The sequence below is a fragment of the Daphnia carinata genome, chromosome 9, assembly GCF_022539665.2.
Source record: "Daphnia carinata strain CSIRO-1 chromosome 9, CSIRO_AGI_Dcar_HiC_V3, whole genome shotgun sequence".
Classification (NCBI taxonomy): domain Eukaryota; kingdom Metazoa; phylum Arthropoda; class Branchiopoda; order Diplostraca; family Daphniidae; genus Daphnia; species Daphnia carinata.
This window is the reverse complement of record NC_081339.1, coordinates 5,948,189-5,967,142: the sequence shown is the minus strand read 5'-3', so window position 1 is coordinate 5,967,142 and position 18,954 is coordinate 5,948,189. Positions and strand designations below refer to the sequence as shown.

The 18,954-nt window shown below is 33.9% G+C and overlaps 4 long non-coding RNA genes across 4 annotated transcripts; 3 read left to right on the top strand and 1 right to left on the bottom strand.

The window, feature by feature from the left end:
* Positions 1-2,103: 2,103 nt before the first annotated feature.
* Positions 2,104-2,891, bottom strand: LOC130689257 (uncharacterized). Its single transcript, XR_009000686.1, has 4 exons — positions 2,775-2,891; positions 2,570-2,723; positions 2,398-2,496; positions 2,104-2,331 (listed from the first exon to the last, which is right to left on the bottom strand). It is a non-coding gene; the product is annotated as an uncharacterized LOC130689257 (long non-coding RNA).
* A 6,625-nt stretch (positions 2,892-9,516) lies between these two features.
* LOC130689101 (uncharacterized) lies at positions 9,517-10,045 on the top strand. Its single transcript, XR_009000651.1, has 3 exons — positions 9,517-9,582; positions 9,764-9,846; positions 9,913-10,045. It is a non-coding gene; the product is annotated as an uncharacterized LOC130689101 (long non-coding RNA).
* A 685-nt stretch (positions 10,046-10,730) lies between these two features.
* LOC130689100 (uncharacterized) lies at positions 10,731-12,171 on the top strand. Its single transcript, XR_009000649.1, has 6 exons — positions 10,731-10,921; positions 10,992-11,060; positions 11,116-11,219; positions 11,284-11,493; positions 11,547-11,867; positions 12,081-12,171. It is a non-coding gene; the product is annotated as an uncharacterized LOC130689100 (long non-coding RNA).
* Positions 12,172-12,275: 104 nt separating this feature from the next.
* Positions 12,276-14,006, top strand: LOC130689099 (uncharacterized). Its single transcript, XR_009000648.1, has 5 exons — positions 12,276-12,653; positions 12,721-12,868; positions 12,937-13,084; positions 13,158-13,203; positions 13,269-14,006. It is a non-coding gene; the product is annotated as an uncharacterized LOC130689099 (long non-coding RNA).
* Positions 14,007-18,954: the final 4,948 nt, after the last annotated feature.

Genomic DNA, 18,954 nt, shown 5'->3' with positions numbered 1-18,954 from the left:
CGCAACTAATTTCCCGCATCTTAGTGTTTCTTCTGCAAATGTTTCCCCGCATTTTAGTGTCCTTGCCACAAAAAATTTTCCGCATTTTAGTGCGGTTCGGAAATAAAAATTTCCGCACTTTGGTAGCCTTTCCGCAAAGATTTTCCTGTATTTTAGTTTCTTTTCCACATTTCATCATAATTAGTTAATCACCGGTCCCGTTAACTGGTAGAAGTACTACGTTCTTACGTTTGTGTACAGTTTACAGTCTTCCCATAAGGTAAAAGCTTTTATTTGTTTATTGCATACTAAAGACTTAACACAGTGGCAACCCTTGACGACAAATTAATGGGGAAGAAACTAATATTTAGAAAACAGTAGCAGGAGTGAAGGTGGAGACAAAAGTGTTTTGTAGCAGAAGATTTAGTTTTTATGCCCATCATAGTCTAAATTTGAATGTTGTATGAACATGCTGTCGGCTAACCAATTATGGACATCATCAATAGTTTGGTTTACAATTTATTAATTCTTTGTTTCTTTGTTTCTTTGCTGGAAATTTAATCTTTATTAGAATGGACAGCTTTTAGGCTATTTAAAATTTTGGCTTCATTACAGTTTGCTGACAGGTGGCATTTCAAAGATTTGCATCCATCGTCAATTCACAAGAGGTACTACAAACTGTTTCACAGATTAATTGGTTTATGTGATATGTGTTAAATGCCAGTACCTTCTTTTTGTAGGTTATATCGTGTAACTCTTGTGGTCTGTGCAGCATGGTTTACAGATTGCAGTTGTAAATCTCATGGTGTGTTCAGCCTTTTGAGTTATAAAGCTGTTTGCGGTGGAGGAAACTAAACCATTAGAAAGTACTGAATGATGAAAGTGTATTTCAAAGGGAAGTTCTATCAGGTACATAAGTAACATAAAAATAAAAACTTGAAGTTCCAGACAATGCCCTTGAGCAATGTTTTAATTGTAACATTTATTTTCCCTCTAGTAAGTTGTTTGGCATAGTGGTATTATAAAAACAATCATTATTTTATGTTTTTTCTTTAGGTTTTTTTGCTTCAGTTTACTACTGTTGCTGGATGGACAACGAAAGATTGAATCACCAACATATTAAGCTGGCAGCTCTTGGTCAAACTCATTGGGCATGAAGATATCATTTATTTGGGAATATTTGTTCGCTTCAATACAATTATTCCTGTAGGTTTTCTTCATTGGGGTTTTAGTCACCAAACATTTTTTCTTCTTTAGGGTTTGTTAGATATGGTTGGAAGTGGTTTCAAAAATTTAGACGTAGCAGCTATTAGACTGGTAGTGTTGGCCCCATGAATCTTATTTTCTTCAAGCATTCACGTATTCCACGATGAAACAAAAAAAAACGGAACCAGCGTAACGGTATGAGATGTTTAATAACTAAATTAGTGTCATTTTATAAAATTCTGTCATTTAGGTTTGGCTTGATAACGATAGTGAGGCATATTAACATGCTGGAAACCTGGTTTTACCATGCAAAGTAGATTGTATGACACTTTAAATTCAACTTCGTGTAATGGGTTTGACACTTAACACTTAATAAGGTATTAGTAACCAGATTTATTAACAAATATATTTGGAAATGTAATGCAATGTTGTTGTTTTTTTTTGTTTTTTTTTTTTACAGATACAACAGAATAACAAAGTCATTGAATGTACGTGAGATTGGAATGTTGAAGGATGAGACATGGATTTGAACAAATGGCAAGAAAAAAGATGAACAGGAACCAATAAGCTAGAAAAAATTGTGGGTTGGCAAAACATAATAATTTCATTTTTCGTAGGATAGTTAATGAAGGATGTTTGAAGAATTGCTGATAGATTATCCAGTTAGGAATGGTTTATTGCTTGTGTTCTTTCTGTTGCATGTCTGTGGTAAGAAACCTTAAAACTTTTGTCCGGTTTATTTCCTCTTATTAATCTAACAGTTTAAATCAATTTTACACTGTTTACTAACTATTGACAAAGTTCAATAGGCCAGAACATTACTGTGTGTTCATGTATAGCAATCAGTCAACACCTGCTGGTATTATATGCCTAATAACTAATCTTTGTTTCGTGGCTTTGTATTAACCTTTAGGCTGAATGAAAGTAATCAAAAAAAGAGGAAAAGATAAAAAGGAGGCACTTTACCGTGCCATTGTTTCCACTTTTTTTTCTTATTGTGTTTTCTTGCTTGATCATTTTCAAAGTTTACAGTGAGGAGATGCTATTCACAGTGCACCTTAGTTTCAAATCCAGTGTGCAAAATTGCTTCTAACAGTGGGACTTTGTCAACAAAAATATCACTAGCTTGACAAAAGAACAAGCTAACTGAAAGGTTTTGTATTGCAAGAAACATTTAGCAATGCTGTCAACATCTTGATCGTATATATTTACCAAGGAAATAAAGCTTTTCTGCCTCTGTCTCAGCAACGACAGGACAAGGAGGTAAGGTGATAATTTTAATTTTTAATACCAAGGTTGTGTTTGTTGTTCCTGTTTAAGTAATAATTAACTTGGTAAGGATTATACTGTGGGGATAATACCAAAGATTTGAATGTTATTTTACCGATTGCAGTGAAGAAAAATATTTGTTATTATTAAAATGTTACAAAGTGATTTATTTATCTCAAAGTGCTGATTTATTAGTAGAACTTTTTGGAATTTATTTCCAAGCCATGTGTTTGCCAAGAAGAATCATTGATCACGTTCAATTGTGGGTCCTAAAGATTACTACATTAATTTTTTCAAAATTAAAACATATTTGGACCCACCTATACTGAAGCCAAACTACACTTCGTGGATTTTCAAAGAACTTTTGACATAATGTATAAGACTGTACAGGTATCTATATTATCGATCATCTCATTTATGATCGATATGATCTCATTTATGATATCTGATGATAATATAGATCATATATAATTTAGATTTAATATTTAACATGAATCACGAATATTAAATTTGTTTTTCTCTAGACTTCATAGTTTAAGAGATATTTTAAATATAAAATTAGGTACGCTAGAAATTTAAGGCCCGACAAGACAACGAGCCCGACTTTTACCTAAAAAATTAATATCAATAAAACTAGATAAATATATATGAGTTAGATGCTAAATTTAACAAGAATCACGAAAATGAAATTTGTTGTTCACCATGTTAAAACCATGGTGTATTAGTAATGGTGAGACAACTCTCCATTTTAAGGTCTATCTCGAATGAAGCCTGTTTTCAGAGGAGGTGGGTGTGGCCTAACTGAGGAGACTTATAGCCAACGCCACCATCGGAACTACTTAGGAACTAGATCATTCGCCAACCACTGAATGGCAAAGGAGGAGATGTACTAGTGTCGCGGTAGGGGAGTAATAACAAATATAGTGGTCTAATGGACAGAACATTCGATTGCAGTACGGGAGTCTCGAGTTCGAACCCAGTATAAATCTTTCTTTTTTCTCCTTTCCTAACTTAAAGTGGCCACGTGCGGCGCTAGGTTCTACTTTCCACTGTTTTTCCACACATTTCAATTCTATATTAGTTGCCAAACAGTGGAAAGTGGAAAGCTAAAAAGTTTTGTTGATTTTTATTTTGTTAAGGAGCGACAAGTACAAACAAGATTTTTTCCCACTTCTTCCACATTCTATACGAAGTAAACATAAAAATACGATAATATAACTACACAAAGGTTAGAAGTTAATTTTGATATGTAACAGGTAATGGGATAATGGGACATGTCCCCTTGTTTGGACTTAAAAAATTTTTAAAGTAGGTGCAGCCTTTACTTTTTATTCAATATCGGCCACTAAGCGTCTCTCACTGTAGGTAACCTGGACCACAAATAGGCTTCAGCCGAGATAGGCCGTTATAACGAAGAGTTGTCTCACCATTACTAATACCATGGTGTACAAGGATGGTGAAACAACTCTCCATTTTAAGGCCTATCTCGAATGAAGCCTGTTTCATAGGAGGTGGGTGTGGCCTAATTGAGGTTAGATATAGCCAACGCCACCATCATATTTACTAGTGTCGCGATAAGAAAGGTATTACAAATTCTGTGGTCTAATGGATAGAACACTCGATTACAGTACGGGAGTCTCGAGTGCGAACCCAGTATAGATCTTTCTTTTTTCTCCTTTCCTATTGCTATATAAATTTAATTCATTATAACGGGCTACTTTTAAACAAAAGAATTGATCATTAAATTTATTCTAAACGAACTAAACGTCAAATACGATAATATAATAAAAGAAAAGTTATAACGGTAATTTGATAGCTAAGAGGTAATGGGATAATGGGACACGTCCCCTTGTTTGGACTTAGAAAATTTTTCAAGCAGGTGCAGCCTTTACCTTTTACTTCAATATCGGCCACTAGGCGTCTCTGACAATATCTAACCTAGACCCCTATTAGCCTTCAGCCGAGATAGGCCGTTATAACGAAGAGTTCTTTCACCATCCTTGTACACCATGCTAATACACCATGTTAAAACCATTAGATAAGTAACGGTTAGGCAACGCAGCCTCACTAGTAGTTCCCGCCAATTTTTTCTGCTATGCCAAACTTCAGACGAAGTCCGGCAGCGGAGGTGTGCAGTCACGTATCTAAAACATAGGAAGTTCTAGAAAATGCTCTTGAGCAATGTTGTAAGCATAACTTTTATTTCCCCTTTATTAAGTTGTTTGTCGTAGTGGTATAAAAAAGAATCTTTATCTTACGTTTTTTCTCAGGACTTTTGTTTTGATTTACTGCTGTTCCTGGATGGACAATGAACGATAGAAACAACAACATAGTAAGCTGGCAACCCATTTGGCATGGATATATATAAGTGAACAAATATTCTCAAATCAAAGTATAAGTATTTGTGTAGGTTTTCCTCTTTTGGGCTTTAGTCACCAAACATTTTTTATTCTTTAGGGTTTGTCGGATGTGTGTACGTTTCTAATTTATTTCAGCTTTTTGTTTAGTGGAATATAATTTATTTCAGTTTTTCTTTTGTAGTTTGGAAGCCACAAAGATGGTCCAAGTAATCACTACAGCACCTACTCACACAAGGACTTGAAGCAATGAACATCAAGTTGTGGTCAGTAAATCTATAGTTTCGTCCATGTCATTATGGATGCCCAGTCTTCCAACATGGTTTGATTGAAATGTAGAGACGGAGACGATTTTAGGAGTGAGCGATGACTGTGAAGAAACTATTTAGGTAACTGTTTTGTTTTGTGTTTTATTAAAACTTCTCCATGTCATTTTCAAGAGATATTTCCTTTGTTTCTAGATAGTTCTACAGATGTGTAAGGAATGGTGGTTGCAGGGCAGGCAGGTATAACCTATCATTTATCTAGATCTACTGATTGAGGATGTCTATTATGGTAGCAGTATTGTTTTAGTACAGCCTGAACAGAATAACAAACTCAATGTAGAAGCTTTGTACATTTTACTTTGCAGTACAATACTTTTTCTTTTTTATTGTTATAAATTTTGTCTTTTTAGCTGCGGAATGGAGCTGGAATAGGGAACATTGGAATTGTAGTGACAGGACATCTGCCCGGTCTTGGACGAAGATATTTATTTCTGGGTAATTGTATCCTTTCCACTTTTATTATTAATTGTCTTTTTAGCTGCTGAATGTAGCTGGAACATGAAATATTGGAATTGTAGTGTTAGGACATTTGGCTCGCTATATCTAGTTTTATTTATATTTTATATATTCATTTCTATATTTAGTTGTACTATTATAAGTCAATTTTGATGTTTTATTACAGGCTGACCAGAATTACAAACACATTGTCGCAGCAGTCTTTCAATGCTCAGAATATTTGGCTTAGCATAACATTACTTCGGAAGTACAGATCTGTTTTAAATTCTTAACTAGAAACAATGAACATCAAAGGTCAGTAAATTTATAGTTTTCTACAAGTCATTATAGCTGCCCAGTTTTCCAATACGATATGATTGAAATGAAGAAATGTAGGTGGGGAATTTTCTTTTTTATTGTTATAAATCTTGAATTTGACAGAAAATATTGCATATTTAATAAATATTCTACAGGAAATATTGCAATGCTGTTAACTGGTTTGGACAATTATCCTGTTTGTGACAGTGAACGGGGTTTAACTGTCTAGTTTTATCTGTAAATTATTTCTGGGGTAATTTAATGTTTTATTTACTTTTCTGTACAATTTATTATCATTGTATTTATTTATCTAGTAATATTGATTGTGTTGATGCTGACCAGATGTACAAACACATTTGGATACTTGGTGCTGGTCTTTCAATGATCAAATTAATTTTGCTTATATAATATTTGATCAAAGTCAGAACATTCAAATTATCAGGTAGATTCACATGTGCAGACCTTACTTTTTAATAGTGTTTTGCAGGTTGTTAAGATAAAATTTACAAGATTTTTAATGCTTAATAATTTCTATTTACATTCAGTAGTAGCAGGGCAGTAGTGTGAATTAACATACATGATTTCGGGATGAATAACAGCAATGATGAAAACTAGCAGACCCAATGAACACAGTATAGTACTATAATATTTTTTAATAATTATTGATACTTAATTTTCGATTCCTCATTTTATGCAGTTTGAAAGGCAGCCAGAGTATACACTTCAGCACCTACTCACACATGGATTGGAAAACAGTCGTTCCTTGTAGTAATGGAATACTAGTGGTAACCGTTTGATTTAATTAAGAATTAGTCTGGTAACATAGATTTAGAACTAATTTAATCAAAGTTGATATCCTCTTACTTTCAACAATTAAAGAACACAATGAAGCTAATTAGTATAAATTCAACTTACCTCACGGGCGAATTGATCGACGACGTTGTTATAGTTGTGGTACATTTGTGGAGGTCTCTGTACGAATGTAAATATTTTGCGTCTTCTACCATAGTACAACAAATATTGAACTAATATAGGTAACCCATAACCCCCCTGCAGTCTGACAGCCAAGTCTATTTGGATATTAATGAAATAGGCCCGCAAACAAGGACCAACACTAGTCTAGATTGGGAGTTTCGTGATAATGAATGGCGACTCGAATACGGTAAAAAGTATTGTTGTATTTAACTTCATTAAATCTTCGTTTTAGTCTTGATTTCAATTGGGAACTGCTTAATGGTATTCTTTTATGGTTGAACGGCTATTTAAGTACACGTGATTATTATGTTTTATTTATTTCTCTAAATTATTGTTTTGCAGGGGAATGTGAGGAGACGCGTCTGGTCTAGGCCAAATACGAGGTGAGCTTTAAAAATGTCCAATATAAAAAAAGCCACTTAAAATTTACAAGAATATTTTTATTTTGTTGCAGAACTTAACGTTAAAACGGGTGTAACCAGTTTAAACGGGTGCTCCAAAGAGCGACTTCTAGCGGGAGAATACCGAGGTAAATGGTACCCAAACAGTGACATCTAACGGAGGAAGGTGAGGTAAATGGCACGTCATCTAGTGGGGGAAAGAAATGTAAATGCCACGCCATCTAGCGGGGGAAGTGGGGGTTAATGGACGCCATCTAGTGGTCAATAACACAGCTTGTAATGAATGAAGTCACATAACATTGTGACAGAATAAAATAAGGATGTTAAATCACGATACAAAACCTTTTTGTTTCACGGTTTGCAAGGAAATGACTCTGAAATGAAAATTATGCCACTGTCTATGTTCAACAACCATTTGTTTAGCAGCAGTAGGTAGGGAAAATTTAATTTGCATTTTGTAATTTTTTTGCCAGCGTTTTGCTGAGTGAACTTGCAGTTTTGTAAAGTTATTCAAGATAACTGCAAATGGTAGTCCCAAAATCAGAAGAATTTTGTCTGACATCTTTACTACATGAAATTTAAAAGGTCTTGTTATAGCAAAGGGCGCCTAATGGAGAAATTGGGATCATTAACGATTAAAGTAGTTGACGTTTACAACTAAATTGTTAATGTTTAAATTTGATATTTTCTTTTATTTAGACTAATTGATTCTAACAGCTTCATCTCCGCTCAGTGACATAGGCGATGAAGAATACATTGTTGGGAAATTTTTGTTCTGAGGTTAGTATGGAAATTTATCTAAATATAATATGTTAATATAAATTGACTGTCTTGTGATTGTAACTGAATCTCAAATATCATCTTAGGAGAAGGATGGTGAAGTTTGGTATTTGCTGATAAGGATTGGTGTTTTCTTTGCCGCATTCAAAAGCAAATGTCTACTGTTGAATGAGAATCCTGAAAACAAGCTAAGCCAAGAGAAAAAAATTGTGAAGAAAGACTAACTAAAGCACAGGTTTGTTTCAAATTCTTAACTAGATACAATGAACATCAATATGGTCAGTAAATCTATAGTTTTCTACATGTCATTATGGATGCCCAGTCTTACAACAGGATTTGATCGAAATGTGGAGGTGGAGACAATTTTTTGAGTGAGCGATGATGGTGAAGAAACTATATAGGTAACCATTTTGTTTTGTTAAATCTTCACCATGTCATTTTCAAGTTGTAATATTATAAGTCAATTGTTATGTTTTATTACAGGCTGATCAGAATTACAAACACATTGTTGCAGCAGTTTTCAGCTATCATTGATTTACAGTGCTCAGAATAATTTGGCTTAGCATAACATTATTTCAGATGTACAGGTCTGTTTTAAATTCTTAACTAGACACAATGAACATCAATATGGTCAGTAAATCTATAGTTTTCTACATGTCATTATGGATGCCCAGTCTTACAACAGGATTTGATCGAAATGTGGAGGTGGAGACAATTTTTTGAGTGAGCGATGATTGTGAAGAAACTATATAGGTAACCATTTTGTTTTGTTAAACCTTCACCATGTCATTTTCAAGTTGTAATATTATAAGTCAATTGTTATGTTTTATTACAGGCTGATCAGAATTACAAACACATTGTCGCAGCAGTTTTCAGCTATCATTGATTTACAGTGCTCAGAATAATTTGGCTTAGCATAACATTATTTCAGATGTACAGGTCTGTTTTAAATTCTTAACTAGAAACAATGAACATCAAAAGTCAGTAAATCTATAGTTATCTACATATCACTACCCAATCTTCCAACAGGATCGGATCGAAATGGAGGTGGAGACCTTTCCATTGTTTATGTTATAAATCTTGAATCTGACAGGAAATATTGCACTTTTAATAAGTATTTAACAGGAAATATTGCAATGTTGTTAACTGCTTGGACATCTGTTTGTGAACACAGACATTGTCTAAAATAATTTTTGGGTAATTATAGTTTAATTATTTTTCTGTATAACTTATTATTATTATATTTATATTTTATTTATCTAGTTTTATTGTTTGTATTGATGGTGACCAGAGTTACAAACACATTTGATTGCTTGGTGGTAGTCTTTAAATGGAATTGTAGTGACTGGACATCTGACCGGTCTTGGATACAAATATTTATTTCTGGGTAAATGTATGTTTTGTTTAACATTTATCTAGTCTATTGAATAAGAAGGATTTTTATTATAATAACATTATCTTAATACAGACTGATCATATATAACAACAGTTGGAGAATTGTAAACCATAGGATTTACAGTGATCAGATTATTTAAGGTTAGTATCCCATCACACAATCCAATACTTATTCAAAGTCGGAACAAGTTGAAATATTAAGTATATACCCTGATGCAGAAGATACTTTTTAATAATGTGTTGCAAGTCTAAGATTTACATAAACATTTTACAATTGTATTGATAATATTGTCAATATCTAATAATTTCTATTTACATTCAGGAGGTCAGGAATGTGCAATAACATATATGATTGCGGGATGAGCACCAGCAATAATAAAATCTAGCAGACACAGTGAACATACAGTATGGTACTATAAATTTTTTAAATAATTAGTGATACTTAATTTTCAATTTACTCATCTTGTGCAGTTTGAAAGGCAGCCAGAGTAAACACTTCAGCACCTACTCGCAAAAGGACTGAAAAATCGTCATTTAAACAATAGTGGTAACAGTTTGAATTATTCTAAATTATTTTGCTAACATAGATTTACAGCTAATTTAATCAAAGTTGATATCTTCCTACCTTCTACAATTAAAGAAGACAACGAAGCATGTTAGCATTAATTCAATTTATCTGACCTAATTCTGAAGGTCGATAGGTTGAAGGGCAAATTTTTATTTCCAGGCGAGCCCGAGGTTATAGCCATTCCCCATCGATTGACCCTACATTACTTCGATTTTTTTTTGTTTCCAAGGGCCTGAAACAAATGAAGAACCTCGGGCATTCACAAAAAAGGAGGGGGGAGAGGAAGAAAAAAGTAATCTAGAAGCTCAGTAGCTCTTTCACCTGCACACGGTGGACTAGTGTAAATTTTTGCTTGCAATCCACGTCTAATTTTTCTTAGAACTTTCGCACGTGCTTTTAGCTTTCACAAATTGTAGATTCATCAATTAGGCACTGCATCAGCACATGGTGTAGCATCTGCACTGGTTTTGTTTAGTTGGGTAGTACGTTAAGTATAGATTAAATAGATAAATGTAGATTAAGTTGAGGATAAGTAGGTGTAAAGTTAAGAATAAGGCTACTTTAAGTAAGGCGTAAGCATAGTCCACCTCACTTCGTTAATTTTGCACAACACTATCTCAGACTTTTTCTTTCACTATGTTACCCTATTTTTAACTGTAGTCCCCGTTCACAAACCAATTTTCTACAAACAATTGTATGTTTCTTCTTTTTCAGGGTTTTTTCTCCAATGTAACTGTAATTTGAGTACCTGATCATGTTAAATTAAGAAGAAACTTGTTGCTGTTCAAATATTCAAAAATTTCTTTTTATCTTTCGCTTCTTTGCAATCACGAGGGCAATCTGGGACTGAAGAGGACACTGGACAAAGAAGATCACCATTGCAGCCACTGGAATGTCACCCTGGGTTTTGAGGTATATATTTCCAAATTTAGTATCTGTTTTTTGTGTGTGATGTTTTAAATTAATGTTGTGTACCTAGTAGGACTATATTACTGAAGAGGACCGTTGAACAGCTAGGGTCACTGCCAAGCTCCTAGCCCAAAATTGCAAGGTATTTAAAACATTTCAAATGTCTTACCGTGTTGTATGTATTACTCTGTATATAGGAGGGCTAGCAACATCACCAAGGAGTATTACTGGACCTCGGGATTGCTGGTGAAGTTGCCAAAGATTGTCAAGTATTACCTTAACAATCAAATTTATCGCCAAGGTATGCAAGTTATTAATTTAAAAAATTTCAAGTATTAATTGATGTTTTGGTTTTTATGTATTAGGTGGCCAACGATATTAACGAAGATGTATCCCTGGACAACGAGGGTCGTCGCCAGTCACCAAGATCATAGCCAAGCATTTGTCAGGTGTTAACCTTAAACATTTAAATGCCTAAACATATTTGCTTTTTGTCATTTTAGGAGGGTCATTAGCACCACCAAGGAAGAACATGGCCGCTGGGCGTACCATTATTTACTGCCAGTGTCTTCAAGGTATAAATTTTAAGTTTCAGATATGAATTGATGTTTTCTTCATATACATATAGATGGACCCACGACACGAGCGAGGGGATACTAAACAACGTGTGTGTGCCACCAAAATAATCGCCAAGACTTGTAAGGTGATAACCTTTAAATATTTAGTATATAACCGTGTGGTTTTGTGTGTATTTAAGAGGACTGACAGCACAATTGAGGGAGATTGCTGTACTCCGAGGATCGTTGATGGGCCTATCGGAATTATCGTCAACGACGTCAAGTCATTCATTTCGAAATCTTTATTTGTGTCTGTACTGCCACTACACTCGAAGAGGACCACTGGATAACGAGGGGAATTAAGTAAAGTTTACTTACCAGAATGTTACGAGGTACCAGAAATTGTCATCAGGTTCAGTGTATTAACTTGAAAATTTTTAACTGTTAATCAATTTCATTTGTGTATGTTTTTTGTATTGCATATAAGTGGACTTATGACATAAGTGAAGTACATCACTAGACAATTAGGCTTATCGCTAACCATTATAAGGTATTAACCTTAACATTCCAAGTGTTTAATCTTGTGTATTTTCTTATGTATTTAGACGACTACAGAGGAGAGATATCTGTTATTGTGGATGTTCAACCTGGTACTTCAAGCCCACAAGAAGGATGGTAAATAGCTGATGAAACGTGTGGGTATTGCCAAATCATAATACTATTATCATAATACAATTATCATAATACATTTAATACTATTATTTGTTTGTTCAATCAGGCTCCCTGTAATTCCTTTTCCCTACCACTATTTTCCATGGACATGCTGTGGGTTATGGTTTCAACCTCAATGAGCACGTAAATTCACTACACCTTCGCACTGTGGTTCTTTTACTGCTTTTGTTGGCTATAATGCACCGGTTAGGGTTGTTTGTATTTAGTTTATGTAGTCCATCTTTAGTCGGTATCACACTATGGTTATTACCCCACCTTGTCACCACCTAACCATATAAACCACCCGCTCAACAAAACCCCGACCCGATCGAAGCGGGGTTGTGAAGTTGACAAGTACTTCTTTAACCAATTCGATGTTTTGCAACGCTGTATCAAATGTTTGCAAAAGTGCATATGAAGTTTAGTCTTCTATGAGCAGACAATTTGTAAGCAAACCAGAAATACCGGTGAATATTTGATAATTTCATATTGGCGAAGTTATATTTGGCATTTAATCAGATTTGATAATTTTAGATTCTTGAGGATGTGTAGCGATAGCGGGGGATTATAGTTCATCATGGCGACGACATTTCACCAACCAGAAAGTCTTGACCACAGAAGAGAATTTAAACGAAATCATAGAAATTCTCCTTGATTTTGAAAAACAGACTAGACCTGTGAGGTAACTTTTTGTATCTTTTTGTATCTTGCTTGGTCATATGCTTTGCTTACAGGTAGATATCATTTCAGCAAGGTGCATCTCGGAATCAATTGCACCGATCAGTTTCGAAGTTGGCTTGTATATCTTGGCCAAACACTACAGCCTTGTGGCGTTCAATGGATGGTCGTCAACCTTGACAATTTAGTCGAGGAAACAGAAGAATTTCATTTTAATTTGGTGTGTAGAAGAACTTACTCTGTAAGAAAATTGATTCGATGTTTTAAACCTTTTTTTTTATACATATAAACAGGTTGGGTGCTACCTCGATTATGGCTGATCAGTGCCAATTTAAGCAGGTATTGATTTCTAAGTTAAAGAGAAGAATTATTTAAAGATATTTATTCGGGTTTATAAATTTCAGGTTTCAACCATAGGATAGGAACCTGACGTTTGCGGTGTAAGTGGTTGAGGAAAGGCAATGATATTTGATAATACAATTGAGAAGGATTAATATTTGTAAACCTGGCTGAACAATGCAAATGAAATTGTATTGAATCTGGAATTCAGCTTCGTGGCATTGCATAAGTTATAAGATACGTATATTTATTTCTAAATATATTTGGAAATGGTATGCATTAATGAGATGTTTTTTTTTTTTTACAGATTAATCAGAATAACAAAGCTATCAAATGAATTGAGCATTGGAACGCGTAGGAATGAGATATTCTGCCATGGATTTGAAGAAATGGGAAGTGATGAAAAAAGGAACTAAAACCAATAGCTGAGAACGATTATAATTCAAGGTGAATTAAAAGATAAATAATGAAGTATGTTACAAGAATGGAATGGTTTTTTCGCTGTTGCACGAATGAGGTAAAAAAGAAAATAATGGAATGAATTGTGGGGGATTTATTTATACTATGATATTAGCAGATCGATAAATCTGGTGATGATTAAGACATTTTACTTGTGAATAGTAAAATGTATAAGCTGATATTTACGAACTGTATGAATGGGTGTATAGTAGCCATAAAATTTGCTACGGTGGTTTTTTTACAACAAATGAGTAGGTTGTCAATATAATTGACTTAAAAATCCGCAGTTATTGCACTATGTAACAGTAAAATGGTAAAAAAAAAAGGGGTTTAATCTAATCTGTACAATCCTGGTTGTAAAAGTGACACGAATTTGTGCCAAAGCTTATAGTAGGATTTTTCATTGTAAAACTCTGTAACAATTTTATGTTCTAATATCAATAAACAGGTAAATCTAATCTTGGAAAAAATAACTTTGTCTGCCCATAACTATTCCTTTATGAACTCTAAAAATTGGGTTTCATTCAAAACTTAATTTTTTCGTTTTAGTTTTTCGCTTGTTAAATTTAGCGTATATTTTATGTGTTCTAATGTCAACTCTGCTTGCGTTTGAAGAGCGAGTATGTATTATATTAATAACGATTATATTGTGATTTAACACCGTGTAGATTAGAAGAACCGATTTATATATAATTGTCTAATTTTTGTATTTTCAATACCTAGGAAACTTGGACACAACAAACACATTTTATTGTAACTGAAACACACATACAATATACATTACACACAACACACATATACACTTTTACACCAATACAATTTTCAGTATCTATGGGGTATCGAACTCTAATCTTCGTCGTATCTTGCCGATGCTCATCCATTGAGCTACAGTCACTTACGATTTCAATGTTTTATACCTTGAGTCAACGCACGAACATACTGTATAGTTAGTATTTTAATCCTGCTATACTATTTGTCAGTCTGACCAATGTTGGTACATGTATCATGGGATATCTGTAGAGGGTCCGGCTACGACGTCGGAAGACAGAGGTTCAAATCCAGTGAAGGGTAAAATTAGCAGATGATGTTTGAATATAAAATATCTTATAATTTTACTGTCACTCAAATGTATGAAAATGTGTAAAAGATGACGTTTCGCTATACCATTGGTTGGTCTGACCATACAATTCACAAGTGTTATAGCTTGTGAGTCGAGTCCTGCTACGGTATCAGAAGGCTTGGTTTCAAATCTTACGGAATGCTAAAATAATCTGCAAGCATGCAATACATACATTTATGTTTATTATATTATATATATTGAAAATGTGTAATAGGTTGTCTAAAAATAACTTCCAAAAATTGTTGTCGGCAGAATGTAACTTATGGCTCAATGGTAGAGCATCGGCTTCGTAAGTCGAATGATTAGGGATCGATCCCCAAAAGAGTTCAACCATAAAATAAACAATTCAAATTAACAAATTATACGAAACACGATGTTTCTAAAATTGCAATTGCTATGCAACAATCCCAAAAGTACAAGCCGTGATATTAAATTAAATTAATAAAATACTATTTATAAGATTTCTAACATTCATTTATCTCTCTAGGCAGAGGATGATGGCTACGGTTAAAATCCGTTGTAAATTTCTATATACTCAATAAAGAGTAGTATCATATTTACTATACTACGGTTAAAACCCGTTGTAAATTATAAAAATTCCTATATACTCAATAAAGAGTAACATATCATATTTATTGAAATTTTTTAAATTTTCCAGATAAACTTTTTGTAAAATATCCGTTCGCGTGCTTCGCACGAAGTTACCCAACTCGACTGGCCCCGTGGAATCGTGACATCTGGGAAGGTAGGAGACCTGTGGAATCGGAAACCTAACCTGGGAATCGAACCAGGAACCTTCGTGTTGGGAAGCGGACGCTTTGCCTTTCTGGCGTCTGCCCCCCTACATCCCCCCAGTGGGATCAGGTTTTTCATTGACTTGCGCGCACTGTTACGTTACGTAAGTGTTAAAGACTTAAACTTTCCTGAAGTGTCACAAGTATCTCAATGGTATAGCATCGACATAGTTATTTGGGATTTGAACCCATGCAATTGAGCTACGTTCGTTGTGCAGAAAGGAAAATCTTTAATAATTTTTGCATTTAGATTGCTTCATATATATTGCAATATTTGAATCTCTTGATAGAATTCCGAGCATCATGGTGGTTTCTGCATTTGGGATTGTTGCATAGCAGTTGCAATTTCAGAAACCTTCGATATTACTATATCGTATATTTTGTTCAATTGAATCATGTATTTTATAGTTAAACTCTTTTGGGAATCGATCCCCAATCATTCGACTTACGAAGCCGATGCTCTACCATTGAGCCATGAGTTACATTCTGCCGATAACCATTTTTGCAAGTGATCTTTAGACAACTTATTACACGTATTCAATAAAAATAATATAATAAACATAAAAGTATTTAATGCATGTTTGCCGATATCTTTAGCAATGCGTACGATTTGAAACCTCGTCTTCTGATACCGCTCACTGGATTAGAACCTCTATCTTCTGATACCGTAGCCGGACACTCTACAGATATACTACGAGATATTTACAAACACTGGTCAGACTGACAAATATAGTAGCAAGATTAAAATATTAACTATACAATATATTCGTGCGTTGACTCAAGGTATAAAACATTGAAATCGTATGTGACTATAGCTCAAGGGTTGAGCATCGGCAAGCTACGCCAAAGATGAGGGTTCGATACCACATAGTTACTGAAAATTAATTAGTTGTAAAAGTATATGTATGTGTTGTGTATAATGTCAGTTGTATGTGTGTGTGTTTGAGTTATGATAAAATGTGTCAATGTCAAATGATTGTATGAATGTTTCTCAGTTACTGAAGATACAGAAAATTAAACAAATAAACAAATAACTCTAATTGGTTATTCTAATCTACGCGATATAAAATCACAAATAATCAAATATAATCGGTATTAAATTAATACATAAAACTCTTTCGCTCGTCAAACGCGAGCACAAAATAGCCACTAGAACAAATAAAACATAAAATTTAAAAAAAAAGCGAAAAAAAAAAACAAATCGAGAAAAACATTGAATAATTCATCTTTTGCTCAAGGCAGTGTGGATGCAAGACAAAGTCTCATTTGTTGCAAGATAAGCTCAATCTGTTAACTGATATTAGACCAATACAGTATGACAGAGTTTTACGATGTAAAGCCCTACTACAAACGTTGCTATAGATTCACGTCACGTCTACGGCCAAGGTTGGATATGAATGAATGAATTTGTAAAGATATATCATTTATACTTGTTTGCTTAACAGCTGCATGTGCAAACATGTTAAACAGTGTTACATTTTTTTATCCTTCATAATTTATTGAGCGAGTAACTGCTTGTTTTTTTAATTTACTAATTTTATTTAATTTATAACTTAAATCTCTTTTTACCTACCGACTTTTAAATCAATAACTGTTATTATACAACAACATATGTACAATAACCGTCACCGATTTTTTAATCAAATATCAATAACACCAATATCATCCACCCTAATCATTAGAAGTGCTTTGTATTTTACAGACTATTTATATTATTATGCGGTATTATTTCCTTTTCCGTGGGGTGACGTATTAATTTACGTCATTATATTAAATGAAACCCAATCGGTAAGTAATATTTTATCTATCGATCGATTTCTAATATCTTTTTTCGCTACGCATTAATTTTTAATTTATGACAATATGTCTGCTTTCCAACATACACATCACCAGTTCATTTAACAAATTTGTTATTCTAGTCAGTTTGTAGGGAAAAAAACGAACATATCTAGCTTGTAGACGAAAACTACATGGACTTGCGAATGTTCTCTGAATCACTACACCGACATATGAAGTGATAATCTACAGTGTAGATTATTCTGCCATATCTTCCCGTTCACTTCAAGTCTTCAGTATATTCTAAAACAATCAAACGTGAATTAAATGCCAAATAAAAAATCGTTAACATGAAATTTGAAATATGTACCAGTCTCCTTGGTTTGCTTAACTTTATACACTCAGAAAAAACTGAGGTGAAAACTCAATAAAAGTAAAATGGGAGAAACAATTGATGCTGAAGGACACATCCCACCCTTTTTTTCCTTCAACAAGTTGACATTCATCTATATACATTTATAACAATGTACCGATTAGTAAAGAAATGCAATAAATTTATTAATTTCGATGCTTACGCCCCGGAACACGCAGGAAATAAATATCGCAGAATATGGATATTATTAAAACCCACATCATTATTGAATGACAGGGTCTCAAGTTCCAATAGACCTAACAATTTGTTACACTATTATATTCAACTCTTATCAACCTGAAATCCATACAACTACTACAACCCCCCGCATGGTAAACCAGATTTACAGCCTGTTTATGTTGCTCAATCTTGTCTTCAAGCCTAGCCTGTATGACAATAGTCGGTAAGATGACACTTGGATTTGATATTAAATATCTAATCCCTGTAGAATGTGACGTGTTTTAGCCCCATCAAATTTCATCGGCTTATTAAAACGGGTTGAACCGATCGACCAAACTAGGTAAATTATGCCATTCCATTTTGCAGAACACTAGACCACATTCAAAACAAAACAGAAAAAATCAAATCAATTAATCTTGTGAACAAAATTAGTGTTAATTGAAATACACCAACCCATTATCAACCGTTATCCCAATGTTAGCTGTACTACATAATCTAAATAGAACCATCCCTACCCGGTGCATACAATCTAACTAAAGCAGTAAAAGAACCATGGGGCAAAGGTGTAGTGAAAGTGCATGCCCGTGCAAGGTGAAACCATAACCCAATGGCCAGAAAATAATAGTGGGGAAAAAGGAATTGCAGGGTAACAGACAAAACATACAGATAGCAGTTTAAACATGAAATAAATGACAATTTAGCAATACTTATCTGAATCATCGTCCAATTTTTTCACACAGCTAGTAAACTCCAGTCTCGGATCTCCTCTATAACATTCTAAAACAAAAAAACAAAAAATAAGATTAAATATTTGAAATTATATGTCTAATACATAATACTTGGCGATCAGCCCGACGGAACACGTCATTGTCCAGTGATCCATAGTGTTGCTATTGCCCCTTCTAAATACACACAAACAAAACCAAAAAAAAACACGTTTTACCAAGAATTTCTTAGGTTAGTACCTTACATTCCTTCGTAATTTTTCTGGGAACTCAAACGATGAAGTA